The sequence below is a fragment of the Haliotis rubra genome, unplaced genomic scaffold, assembly GCF_003918875.1.
Source record: "Haliotis rubra isolate DU_JTF1 unplaced genomic scaffold, ASM391887v1 Scf514, whole genome shotgun sequence".
Classification (NCBI taxonomy): domain Eukaryota; kingdom Metazoa; phylum Mollusca; class Gastropoda; order Lepetellida; family Haliotidae; genus Haliotis; species Haliotis rubra.
In genome coordinates this window covers 446,211-461,457 of record NW_025767207.1, presented here as the reverse complement: position 1 = coordinate 461,457, position 15,247 = coordinate 446,211, and the positions used below count along the sequence as shown (strand labels likewise).

The 15,247-nt window shown below is 38.6% G+C and overlaps 1 protein-coding gene across 3 annotated transcripts in view; it reads left to right on the top strand.

Annotated features, from left to right (window-relative positions):
* The window catches only part of LOC124292337, a 191,160-nt gene that overhangs the window by 162,662 nt on the left and 13,251 nt on the right, over nucleotides 1–15,247 (top strand). The window contains exon 1 of one of the 3 annotated variants that reach the window (XM_046729431.1): nucleotides 5,341–5,686. The exons of 1 other annotated variant lie outside the window; for it this stretch is intronic. The gene's annotated coding sequence lies outside the window, so the exon portion shown is untranslated. Of the gene's footprint in view, nucleotides 1–5,340; nucleotides 5,687–13,066; nucleotides 13,178–15,247 lie in introns of those variants that run through there. One more of the 3 variants, XM_046729430.1, reaches the window with a different exon arrangement.

Here is a 15,247-nt window from a genome sequence, read left to right as displayed (position 1 = left end):
ATAAGCATGATCAATTGTACCTGCCTAGTATCCGGTACATGTACTCATGTTCGAAGAAATGTGTAGGATGATTAGATTCTCGTTGAATGACATCCCATGTATACCACAGGTCATTATTAACAATACAATGTAGGGATATCGACCCGTACATCATTAAAGCACTATTGATGAAGTGAGTGAGTGAGTTTATATTTGACGTCACATCGGCAGTATCGTGACGAGCCATATCGTGACGAGAACAATCCATACATTAAATCAACATAAATCTAAACCATATAAACATGTCATCGAAGGACAGATAAATACAAGAATATTACAGATTTGGTGCAAGACGAGTATGTTGTAATATAATCTATTACTACAGCAAACAATACAATATAAAAACAGGCTACCGATCGCCAGCAACTGAAAGTAGATCGCCACACCAGGGACCATTGGGACTTATAGTACTTTTGCTACCTGGACGGTTCCCAGCTGGATTTACGCCATCCTCTCAGGTGTTGGCGATATTTTGGAAAGTTAACCAATCATTAAAAACAAATATTACACTATCAAAACGATGGTATAGATAAACATACTTTGAATTAAATGAGTATTGGTGACGTATTTAATGAAATCGAGTTTACTGAAATTACCAAGGTCCTGAATCAATAGCTTTTTCAAAACATATAACTTGTCTGCAGAGTGGTATTGTTAAACATGAGGCATCATCTTCTTAACAATTTTGTTGAATCAATTAAATAGATGATTTATATACAGTAAAGTTATGTGACTATAACCTTGTATCACCTCACAGGCAACATGGGCTATCCGGGGTAATAATAATCAGATTCTGTTTATAGCGTCCAGTGAGCAGCTAGTCAGATGGATACTAGGCGCTATATAAATGAATTATTCTTATCACTATTATTAAAGAACAGTTGTAATGTCTGTCAGTAATGGCATAATGACACAAACAATTACAGCGAATGATACATTCAACCGTACCGTGTCAACGTACCTGACGATGCCGATCTTACACCAATATTATACAGACCACAGCTCCATTAATTTGAAGCGATGTTATGTAAGCAATAGAACAAAATAATGTGCCAAATACAGAATTCAGCACTGAGCAATTGAGAACATCCGTTGTCAAAAAACCCGACTTGTCAGCCTGTCCCACTAAATATATTTTAACTAAATACAGGTTCGCGTTGACAATGAATAATTGACCTGCCTTCGCATGTGTTTATGACGGTTGATACCAGTGGTGCGGGTAGGGCCCCCTTTTTACGAACGCCAAGTATCTTCACTAAATAATCGTGTTAGGACGTACGATGATCTCTGCTTTTGTGATTATGGAAGTATTTTTGTCACGATGAATTTATATTATTGAGTGCGAAATAGGGTCATCTGGAACCGCTCGTAAAATCCTAAACTCATCATCAGTTACCTTGCCAACATCAGTTGTTAACCTTGTTGATCATGTACATAGTACATACACGTCCACACAGTCAGAGAGAGTGAGTGAGTATGACTTTATGCCGCTTTTAGCAATATCCCAGCAATATCGCGGCGGGGAACACCAGAAATGGGCCCACACGGTCATACAAATGATCATAAACTACGAAAGAAGAAATATCATATTTTTATATTTTGAGAAAAAGTAATTATTTTCACATATGTGGTACCCTCCAGAATGAAAACAATAGATGTAAACCATTTCCTACTTTATACTGGAAATACTTTGCGATTGATAATGACTCGTAAACAAGCTGATAAACAAAAGCTGGTAATGTTCTGCTTCAGCTCTGACAAAATCATACATTGTTCATTATATATGTACATGGTTTAACATTGCATGAAAATTAACCTGACGTATTAAGTCGAATAGCCCCGATAACATGAAACGACAAAAAAGAGTAAAAATCGTTTGCAAGCACAGAAACATTATTCAAAGCAGGTTGTTTTGAACAAAACATCATATCACTGACGAGTTTCAGTACCAATCAAATATCGACGTGTAGGTAGGTTTGAATAGTATTGGCATAGTGCTGTCAGTATGGTGAACTAGTAGTTAACGTTGGTTATACATGCACTGGCTCTCTGTACGTATTGACATAGTGCTGTCAGTATGGTCAACCAGTAGTTAACATTGGTTATACATACACTGGCTCTCTGTACATATTGACATAGTGCTGTCAGTATGGTCAACTAGTAGTAAACATTGGTTATACATGCACTGGCTCTCTGTACGTATTGACATAGTGCTGTCAGTATGGTCAACTAGTAGTTAACATTGGTTATACATGCACTGGCTCTCTGTACATATTGACATAGTGCTGTCAGTATGGTCAACTAGTAGTTAACATTGGTTATACATGCACTGGCTCTCCGTACGTGTTTAAATAGTGCTATCAATACAGTGAACTAGTAGTTAACATTGGTTATACATGCACTGGCTCTCTGTACGTGTTCAGATAGTGCTATCAATACAGTGAACTAGTAGTTAACATTTGTTATACATGCACTGGCTCTCTGGACATATTTAGATAGTGCTATCAATACAGTGAACTAGTTGTTTACATTGGTTATACAATCACTGGCTCTCTGTACATATTTAGATAGTGCTGTCAATACAGTGAACTAGTTCTGTACATTGGTTATACATGCACTGGCTCTCTGTACATATTTAGATAGTGCTATCAATACAATGAGCTAGTTGTTAACATTACCAATACAGGCACTGGCTCTCTGTACATATTTAGATAGTGGTATCAAGACAATGAACTAATTGTTGAACATTATCAATACAGGCACTGGCTCTCTGGACATGTTTAGAAAGTGCTATCAATACAATGAACTAGTTGTTAACATTATCAATACAGGAACTGGCTCTCTGAACGTATTAAGATAGTGCTATCAATACAGTGAACTAGTTGTTTACATTGGTTATACAATCACTGGCTCTCTGTACATATTTAGATAGTGCTGTCAATACAGTGAACTAGTTCTGTACATTGGTTATACATGCACTGGCTCTCTGTACATATTTAGATAGTGCTATCAATACAATGAGCTAGTTGTTAACATTATCAATACAGGCACTGGCTCTCTGTACATATTTAGATAGTGCTATCAAGACAATGAACTAATTGTTGAACATTATCAATACAGGCACTGGCTCTCTGGACATGTTTAGAAAGTGCTATCAATACAATGAACTAGTTGTTAACATTATCAATACAGGCACTGGCTCTCTGTACATGTTTAGATAGTGCTATCAATACAATGAGCTAGTTGTTAACATTATCAATACAGGCACTGGCTCTCTGGACATGTTTAGAAAGTGCTATCAATACAATGAACTAATAGTTAACATTATCAATACAGGCACTGGCTCTCTGTACATGTTTAGATAGTGCTATCAAGACGATGAACTAGTTGTTAACATTATCAATACAGGTACTGGCTCTCTGTACATGTTTAGATAGTGCTATCAATACAATGAACTAACAGTTAACATTATCAATACAGGCACTGGCTCTCTGGACATATTTACATTATTGCAATGTTGGAAATTTCGTGGTGTCTAATTAATAACTCAGATTGTTAATGGCTGTGTCATCAGTCGTGGTAGAAGAAGCATAAAATAATTGTACCTCTGAGATGGTGTGTTAGAAGACATCATTAAAAGGAAATATATGCCATAATTATTTTAATTTATTTGTTTTCACGTATGTTGGTCTGTTTTGATGTTTTCGTATATTGTTATTAATGTATAACTTGAGCTAGTAACAACACAGCTGCAATAGTGCTGATGTAGCATAGAGAATCGGTTGTTACAGCGACGTGGCAAGTAGTAGAAATGTGCATACTGCACCAAAGCATTGCTGAATGGCCGAGACATTATTAATATAAATAATTTTTAACGTGTGTCCCACTTTTGGTGATCCTTCATTCACATTAAGAAGATAATATATACAGCAGAAAAGTGTATGGCCTAAAAATATAGAATTTGATATTTGATGTGAATAAAATATTTGAACTTTCATTCAGAATTTGATTTGCTGTTCGCTCGTCACGCCGAAGACCCGTGTTCGAGTCCCCACATGGGTGCAATATGTGAAGCCCATTTCTGTTGTCTCACACAGTGATAATACTGGAATAAAAGCGATGTAAAACTAAACTCACTCACTCGACGTCGTTAACAAGATGCATGTGTGATCGGCAACATCGGCTGAAGACGGATGACCAGCGTTCGTTGGAAAACACAGGCGTACACCTAGCAGTATTTGCGAACCGGGTGTGATGGAATTTGTTTTATTGAACGGACAGCCCGACACGTTAACTAAATGTTTACACGGGTTTCTTTTCGCTCGCGTTTTCTCTCACATGTCGTTTTGGAGTGTAACCGTATCATCGAGTCAGATGTCTGTAAGTATCCTTTGTATCTGAAAAGACTTTCCGATCCGTTTGATTAAGATTCGTATTGCATTCAATATATTTTTATTGACTGTTTTTTACATACTAACTGAATTTATTTTCTGATTTTCGTAGAGATTGCTCGACAATTTGAAAAATTGAAGCCTTACATGCTTTACAGGTCGAGTAAACTGATCCAAATGATTGCGATTTTGCGAGTATCTGTTTTCAAAGTAGGTTAATGTCTTAGTGAGTGAGTTTAGTTTTATGCCGCACTCAAGCTGTATGACGGCTGCCACTCCATCCGATCTATTCTCTGCTGCCAAAGGAATTCCGTGACATTCCTGGCCCTATGAGGCCTAGCATTGCCGTTTTTGCAGTAAAGAGGGTCGACCATAAAAGCCATGTATAGCTTGCAGGAATGGTACTGCTACAGGAGGCAGAATCTCGTACCCGATAACACAGTGCAGTGGAGTACGTCCAGCAGAAGGTATCCCTGCCCAAACCATGACCGACCCCCCGCCAGATTTGTTATGCGTTATTCGCTCTCCATTGCGACGATAAATCCTCTGCCGACCATTATGGAAGGACAAACTGAATCTGCTTTCATCTGTGAAGAGCACATGCGACCATTGACGTTGATTCCCGAGTCCGTGCGTCCCTTAAAATCAATTGATTCATCACAGTTCAGTTACAATGACAGTAAACCCGTGAAGACCCGGGTTAGAATTGACCTACAGTAACCCATGCTTGTCGTAAGAGGCGACAAACGGGATCGGGTGGTCAGATTCGCTGACATTTTTTACACATGTTATCGTATCCTAATCGCGTAGATCGATGCTCATGCTGTTGATCACTGGATTGTCTGGTTCAGACTCAGATATTTATAGACCGCCGCCATATAGCTTGACTACTGGTGAGTGCGGCGTAAAACTAAACTCTCAATCAATCACCTATAATGACAGTACGATGCACCGGCTGAGTGATGTAAGTTTACACGGGAACACTGTTGACTTCAGTCATCTCTCCAAATATCAGTGACAAAAGCAACACCCAGCGACGGGCAAAGTGGGAAGCCACCTAGTTTGTATACTCTTCACGTGGCTAAGGCTTAGGCTAATTATAACCAACACGGTAGGCGATCAAAGTAAATGAAGCAAAACCCTGTCACTTCCTGCTCAAAAGGTCACGCCTGACAAGACGAGGTCAGTGAGAAACCTCACATACACACTTCAACGGAATGTCGATTCAAGACACTGGCTCTTCTTCAAGGACTCCGGTATGTAGTCATAGTTAACATTGTATTATATTGTTTCACCATGCATTTCGTTTCAAACTTAATTCCTTGAACAAAACTATACATCTGTGAACGTTGGGGATTATTTTCCAAAATACGTACGTTTCGTTTTTATTTTCTGCGATCTGTTTTTTGTATTACGGGTCATCAACTTTCTACACATGTACGTGGGGTGTGGGATGTGGTTGGGTTAAGGGTCGTCAGCATTTTTATTACATGACATGTGGGGGTGGGGGTGGGGGTGGGGCAATTACTTTGTACATAAATTTTAGGGGGTCATTCACATGCACATGCTTCTCCATAAAAATCATCAACCCAGACCATAAATTATGAACAGTCCCTTACAGTTCCGACTGTATATGTCAAACAAATAATAGATATTACTTAACGCTGGGTAAAACTTCCGCCCTTATCCCCCCTAAATTTCAACGATGAGGAAAGGTTTCTGAGGCTATGTTTTAAAATGGAGGAGAGCGGTGTCGGCTATTACCGAACAGCTATCGCCATATCCCGCCTACTTCCTGTTGTGTTTCATTATATGAAGCAATAAGCAATACTAACAAAGAACTGTTCAGTGGGGAGTGAGTGAATGAGTTAGTTAAAACGTTAAAGTCACATCGGCAGTATTTCAGCCATGTCGTGACTAAGAAAGTTGTAAATTTGTAAATGAATAAAACAAAGTGAGAGAATATACTTACCTGTCAATGAAGGGCAGTAAAACAAGTAGATTATCACAGGAATGAATTTAAAAGTAGCAATTAAATGTAAAATATTTTGACTATAAATGACAATACAATATAAAAACAGGCTATAGATTGCCAACAACTGAAGGTAGATCACCAAACTAGGGACCATGGGGACTTACAGTACATTTGCTTCCTGCATGGACCCCACCTGGATTTGCAGAGTTTAGTGGGAATCATATACAGATACAAAGGCAATTAAGTTCTGTCCCCTAATTCTTTTGGTAGTAGTTGTGTCATATCATCAATTTATTTTACTCTTGTCGACTCCTCCCAACACCCTTGTCGAGCTATTCCGAACACCCTTGTCGGGCCATTCCGAACACCCTTGTCGAGTTGACCTAGCGATAGGTATCCATCCTTGTAACCTCTCCAGACCTCGAAGACATCTTCCTGTGTAGCTGTGGCAGAGTTGCGCAGGTAGGTTCGAAGTTGGCCTTCTTGAATCACCCGAACTTGCAAGGGCAACAGACTGGCTTCTCTGTGCAATTCAGGGATTAGTCTGTATATGCCAAGGGGCTGGTCGCCAACTTTACTGTTGATTCGTCTGTGCCAGCCTATTAAGAATACAAAAACAATTAACAATACCATAATGCTATCCCTCAAATATTGAATCCAATCAAATGTTTAATACGTTTGGGGCATTACATGGATCTAATGGCGTGCTGTTTTTTTCCGGATGGTCTTATTGCAAACCCCACAGCGTTGTGTCATTGTGAATGTGGAGTAACCATCTATCCCCATCAATAAATACTGTATATCATTGATACAGAGAACACTATGCCAGAGTCTTGAGTTCATAGACTTATATTTTATCATATTCATTTATGTGATATTTTACTATCAGGATTCACTCGACACAGAGCAACTGCTACTTCAATGTTGTTTTAATGACTGTATGTGTGACTTCATGGTATGAATGTGTTTTTAACAATTTGAATCCTGATTCTGAAATCTAATGTTTTATTTGTCGAGCTTAAATTTTAGTGAATATTGTTGGACGATCTGTACAATATTCAGTTTGATTCATATTTTCCACATGTATTATTGGCCTCATGGCCATTTAAACAGAATAAATCATGATGAAAATGTCAAAGTTAATTAATTTAATATGGTCACACATTGAAAAAACGCTGATTATTTTGGCGTCATTTTGGCAAATATGGGGCCGTTTTCACTTGGGGCCGTTTAGTCATGGGGCCATTTAAGCCAAAGCATTTGGGGCCGTTATAGCCAATTTGGGGCCGTTCTGCCGTGGGGCCGTTTCAGCTATAACCCCTGAGCCCTGCTGCACTCCTGAACATGTGTTCACGGATTAATGGTAGTGGAAAGTGTGGAGCGATGGTGTCTGTAGTGAACTCTAAAGATGTGTGAATTATGAACATTTGAACTACTTATGAATATTTAATTACATATCAACACCTGAATGTAAGGTGATCACGTCATGTTTTATTACAGTAGAATCTGTCTGTTATGTACTAGTATTACTACAGATTGATACAAATATAATAAAACATATGAAATATATATTAGTTTTTTATGTTCCTATTTGACTGAAAATGTATGGCCCTTTTGACTTTCCTTTGGCCTTTTCGACTTTTCTTTGGCTCGTTTGACTCTTTCAATTTTGGCCCTTTTGTCCTTTGGCCCTTTTGACTAGAACCCATTTTTCACGTTTCCTATCTTCCTACCACTGAGACTAGGCCGAATTTAGTTTAACAGATATTTCACACATATTAACTACCTACATTGTTGATATGAATGTAAAATAAAACTATTCCGACATATTTCTATTTCCGACAGTACTTTAGGGAAATCTCTGTTGAATAAGCTTTATAGAGATATTAAAATCATGTTTCCGTGAAATCTGCACATGGAAGGATTTGTCGTCAAAAACCTACTAATATGACAGCAATGTTATGCACAGTAATTTTTGTCTGTTAGTATATTTCAGACAGTCAAGACCAATATCATAAATGGGAGTTACTCTAAATGCTTAAGATAAACTGAATCAGTTAAGGGCGATGTATGCATTTAGGGACCGTTCATAATTTATGGCTAGGGCACTCTCTCTCTCTCTCTCTCTCCTTCTCTCTTATCCCACAATTTGTAAGCATAACATATTTTAATACATATATGTAAAAATTGCTGTCCCTAGTACATGTGTACAAAATCAAGAACAATATGGGTGACTCCCTTAAAATCACCCCCACACCCCTCTTAGCCATAAATTATGAACCGTCCCTTATGCCAAAAAACACTAAGGAAAACAGCTGACAGGCTAATTTAGATGCCAACGAGAATGTCAATTTTCTCAATCAAATTCTGATTGTCGATGACACACCATGTGGAAACATCCATCAATATCACTGTACTAAGGTGCGTTACCAGCCTCCCAACATGGCGGCAGGTAAGATCGCTTGGCAATTACTCCCCTCGAATTAGCAGTCTTCCACGTGTATACAATCAAAATTATTAAGCACACCGTTAAACCTTGATGGTGTAAATACATTGAATGCACTCAATTTGCTTATTAATGCATATGTGTTGAAGAATATGCATTTTTAAAATCGCGCGAGGATGTCGGTAACTCAAAGATTGGATGTCGGTAACGCAGGGTGAGGGATGATGGCAACTACGAATATTATTCCATTAGTGCTGTTAGGTTTATTATAAATTATAAAATACAACATGTTTACCAAGTGTAACGGACCCCGGGATTACAAACATTGTTTATGTGGTATCATTACTAATTTACCTGCCCCACTGCAGAAAATTCAAGGAATGTGCAAGAAGACGCACAGATGCAGCTATGTTCAGTTCATATTTTGATAGAAATATAATTTCAGCATATTTCACACTTTGATGTAATTTGAATTACTGATTATTTTACACATCTCCTGAGGGAACACATTCCATATTTTGTAGACTGCCAGACAACATCACACATCAAAGGATTTTCGGTGCCGGATTTTCACCTCGACCCAAAGGTCGAACTTACGGGACTACCCCTTTGGAACCATCACGACCCTGTCGGTCCAACAACAAGGTTTCCACAGTCGGATAAACACGTCCCTTCCACATTGCACCTCAACATCTTTCGCTTTGTTGAAGTGATTCGGAGGATCGACATGACTGACAGAGCCAAGCTGAGACAACTCGACTTTAGGGCTGTTTCTCCAAGTTCCAAGCGAGTCTAAGGAGAGATAGACATCAGGATCCTGATCCCAAGTCGCGGGGAGAAGACTCCACTTGAGCATCTTGATGCGGTGGCCAACGACACAAAACTCGGACAGCTGGACACGAACTATGTAATATCATGACAATTGAGTGAGTGAGTGAGTGAGTTGGGGTTTACGCCGCTTTTAGCAATATTCCAGCAATATCACGACCGGGGACACCAGAAATGGGTTTCACACATTGTACCCATGTGGGGAATCAAACGCAGGTCTTCGGCGTGACAACCAACGCCTTAACCACTTGGCTACCCCACCGCCCCTCATGACAATTGAAAGCTACTGTGCTACCTATATAATTACTGCTACCGTGCTACCAACTAAATGATAGTGTATTAATTAAAAATAAATTGGATCTATAAGTACAGATAAATATTTCTATGAAAAATGTATTATGTACTGAAGGCTACAGTGCTGCCATTATACATTGTTATTTGAAACAAAATGCCATTCTTGTTATCAAATAAATATGCACTTGGCATTAGATATTTTTCTTGTGTTTTTATTTGGACTATTCCATTATAACGTGTAGGTAACAAGTAGGGTTACGTCCCAAAACTTCCATATCCAAATACTACCACATATTGTTAAAACAACAACTCCTCGTCACAACTTTTTAGGTAATAGGATAGCCCAGGAAGTGCACTGAACTGAAACAACAGATAATGATACATCACCTGACTTAGCAGAGTAGAGATTTTATTAGAGAAGAGAGCTGTTAGTTAATACATATGAAATATATATTATATAAATTCGTGCATATTTCATGTAGGCACAAAATGTAAATTCTGATTTGCAAATCTAAAGTAATATGTAACAAAAAATTCAAAATGAGAATGTGAATTGTATTATGCTTACTTGAAGCTCTACTACCACACATACTTTCACTACCAAATCAAGGCATAAACACATAAATCAATTTTGATTAAATAAGGAAATTGATAATGTTATGGTATGGGCGTTGGCATTAATTGTTATGGCAGTGACACAATAACGGTAGTGACAGTTTTAATAATAGTCAGTTTTATATGTTTACTTTAACAGATAAGTCAATGGAATTTGTCGGTCAGATATTTCAGAATGTGTAAAGAATATGTAATAGGCAAAAGATTTACTTATGGGTGACCCTGTCATGTAAACAAACAGGTAAAGACTGCATGTTACAGCAGTGACATTGTGACGGTATATAATGTTACCACCGTAACGGCCCTATCGCAGACGTGTTCTTCTACGCCAGACTCTTCAGGTGCATCAAGACGGAAGTACAGCAGAGACGGAACCCTCCACTTGCTCCAACCACAGGACCGAGTGACAGGGTTATGACTATCAAATGTATAGGTGAAATCTTGGACACTATAGGACATAAGTTCTATGTAAATTTTCTACATAGACTGTTATTTCAATGTGATATGTAACTAGAAATGATATGCATTTTTGTTAATAACCCTGCCTTACTAAAATATATAATTTATTACTAAGTGATTGTTTGTGTTCATTACTGATTAATGGATTAAACCATTACAGGCTGAGGTAATCAGCATGCTAAAGTGTGTGCAGTCAACCAGAAATGTTGTTATAAGTTGTGGAAGTTTTGGGATATGGAAATTTTGGGAGGATACCACAGGTAGTAGCTAATCTGTTGTTGTTTGTTTACACATATTTTATTGTCCAAAAGACAACAGGATTAGACACAAGTGCACCACTTATGGCCGCCTTCTCCCTAAATACAGTTGAACATGTTATAACATAATAGGGATGTACAATTTACAGTGGAAGCTTGACATGGAGGAAACAAATGCAGTGTTGATATACATATATACAGTGTTTAACGGGATATATACAGAGTGTTGTAAAGTGGAAAATGTGCATCTCATACATTTGCAAGTATTATACAGTGTATCATTTATATATAGATAAAACTATAATCAACAGGTTGGAAACAATTAGCTGGTGAATCTGTTTGTAGATTCAATATACTTGTGTACAGACAGGAATATATTTTTATTCATCAAATCGTTTAGGTTAGGATCACCGAATAAGATAGTGTGCAGTGTTTTTTGTCCTCCAAATTTATCAATATCTGTGAATAGCAATTTCCTGAATTCATCATATAAAGTACATTCGAAAAAGAAATGACATGAATTTTCGCATGGCGAGCCACATTGACAGGCAATAAATGTTGTTGTTTTAAGGCGTCTGCGTAATGGGAAGACCTCCGTAGAAGTGTTTTAGTTGTGTTTTCCAGTGATATCAAATGCTCTTAGCTGTAAAGAAGAAATGTTTAGGACGTGAGATAAATATCGCCATATATATTACGTGCGCTTAAGACAGTCAAGGTAACAAGGTGAATGTTTTGCCGGAATAATTTAGTCAGGCATTAGTTACCTCCCATTAATAGCTCGCTTCCCCAGTCACTTCCAGGCGAGACGGTTCGCGCAGTTTTGAAGTAAGTAAATATGTTTCCACGCAATAACAAAGAGAGTCGTAGGAAAACTGCATATATATATATAATTTCCATCTCTGTGATCAGGCAGTCAGGCGCGAAGCAAGCCAATGTTTTCGTGTAAAGCCTGATAGGTTGCAAAGCTTTATACTTAGATTGTATTGAGGGCTTGCCCAACCTTTTTAGCAAGAATTATGTGTAAGCCCGGACTTTTTTTAATAATGATTTTTTAAATATAGCTACGCCCCTGGCAGTCACGAGAGTGAGTGACCCCCCTCTCAGGCAGTCACTTGCACGTGTAACGGGGGACCGTCTCGCGTACACGTTACGTCATCAACCAATACAAAATACGGCCCCAAATTATAGGTAACTCAAGGTAACATTCAAATATTTGTTACAATTGTCATTTGACTGATAATCGAGTCCTATTCCTGGATAAAAAGCAACAAAGTATTGAACAAAAGCAACTTTAAGAATATTCATGCACATAAAGGACCAAACAAGCATTATTATTTAAGAGTAACAAAAATGTGACTATGACTTCTGTAACTGAAATTTGAGTAATTAAACAACATTATCGTGTCTGATGTATGACGTGCAACGTTCGTCGATTAGCAGTGTGCACTTTCACCAAGGTCGTGAGATTAACTAGGAGATAAACCTACTGTGTTTTGAAATTAGAGGTGGTATAACGGAATTATAATAGCTCTACCTCTTATAATATGGGACCCGTGGGTAAGAAACGATGTCAAAGCGTTGTTCAAACTCGTGTGAACGAGCGAGTTTACGAGTTGGTGCTAACTGACATCAAATTCTTAAATGAAGAGCACAATCCTCGCCATTGATGTAACAAACACGGGATAAAGGTGGGCGGAGCGATCGTAGCTATATAAAGAGTACATTCTTCGCGTTGGGTGACAAACACTTGAGGCCCAGATAACATCAGACACCACGAATACCTTGTGACCCAGTCTATTCAGGTTTGATATCAACAGCCCTGTGAGGTACTGACACCCATATACCATTTGCTAGTCAACTTGAAACTCAGCAGGTTTGTTGTACATTTGGCAGTTATTTGATTGCTTATGAAGAACAGACCGTGCAGCTAAACAGATAAATTGTGCATTTAATGATAAAAGCATAAAACTTTGCACATTTATTTACTGATGTACAGTTAACATTTTCAGAGTTGGACGCACTCAAAATAATTTCATTTTGCGCATGTGCAGAAGGTGTTGTCTGTTTGTTGTCAACGCCGCAGTCATCAATATTCCTGCCTCTCCTGCTATATGGAAGCGGTCTGTAAATAATCGACTCTGGACCGGACAATCATGTGATTGACAGCATGAGCATCGATCTACCTAGTTGAGATACGATGACATGTCAACGAAATTAAATCAGCGAGCCTGACCACCCGATCGTGTTGTCTTACCAGAATCCACATGGGTTTAAGATTTGACACCACACACACCCTCGAGTTACACAAACGAGCCTTCACTAGGGCTGGGTATTGCCAAAATTTTCGTATTGCGATATTTTGTGATATGTGTTGGCGTATTGCAATATGTATTGCAATATATTGTGAAAGTGTAACACATGGGTTAAGGTAATGAAATTACTGTTTCCTTTCTTTTGAAACGATGCCACTGGTCACTGTCAGGGCTCAGATGTAATTGTACAAGAGATCAATTGAAAATGTTTCCAAATTGAAGATTTCGCTCTAAGGTTTGGAACTCGAGAAAAAGCGTCTTCAGCGGCGTCCCCCATTTTGGTTTGTTTATCCTTACAACGAGTACCGGTACCAATCTATTTTTATTATTTATATGGTTTAAAAGTAACGCAAATGCAATCATATGACCTATAAACATTTTCAAAACTATCAATGTATAATAATATAAAGGAATACAAATGTTATTGGTAGTTTTGACTACATCACGAAAATTACCGATCGTATCGGGTAGACCGGTTCGCGAAAATATCGTATTGTGAAGTTTGAATTGCAAAATACCGGTAAACTGGTATTATCGCCCACCCCTAGCCTTCACACATACAGCGTATACTCATGGCTAGCCTTCAGTGGAATGGTGCACTCAACATAAGGGTACATGCTGTATTCGCTGTAAGAGGCTGTGTGTTGATGTGGAGTGCTTGAAGAATGTCAGCGAGGATGACCACCCGATCCCTTTAGTCGGTTCTTACGACAAGCATGGTTTCCAGAAGACCAATTCAAACTCGCACCACGGGCGTTTGCAGAGGGCAAATCCTCCTTTGCCTTTCTCGCTACTGTTTTAGCTTTGGAAAGGCCATCAATGCATTACAGGGAAATTTTAACCAAAATAATAATTACCCACATATTCTGGTTAAATGTTTAGATAGTTCTGTGCATTTAAGTAAGGACTGTTTGCACTTGCATTTGTTGTTACACCCCTTTCTGCAGCCACAAGAGACCACCTCCTCCCAAGACGTTGATGCTTGGGGAAGTGTCGTCCATTAGGGAACATATTTACCACTTTCCTGCTGTAACCAGAGTAAAGGTTGTGGAAGAAGTGACTTAATCCATATATGTCCTGCCTTGTTATTTTAACATGCTGTACAAGAGCTGCATGCGTTGGTGGGATGGGGTGTTTTGAGCGTTACTGCAAGCACTTCAACATCTGCAGCTACTCTTCGTAACACAATCCTTTCATGGCCATGTTTTGCAACATGAGCAACATGGAGTATGATTTATGATTGTCGATGACTGCAACGGACAAGTGAAGACATATTCATACAATATTTTGACAGTAACATGTTTCAATTCTGAACAGTGATAGCTCCGTCAATAATTAAAGTGGTAACAGTTGGCTCTTCTGATATGGCTGTAACACATGCTTATATATGTGGCAACAGGCCACGTCTTGTACAAGTGCGAAAGCATCCGGTTTCTGATAGGGATGGTATCTGCCTTTCATGCCGATCAAAATCACATGACTGACGCCGTATGTACACTGGAAAATTAGTTTTTCGTCACTCTTGTTTCCGGCTATGTGCTAACTTGTACATTGACCACATGGCCGTTAGTCCACTTAAGAGGAATCCTGTGGCCTACGAGGACCATGTGGCTACCGGCGAAGTAAAGTGT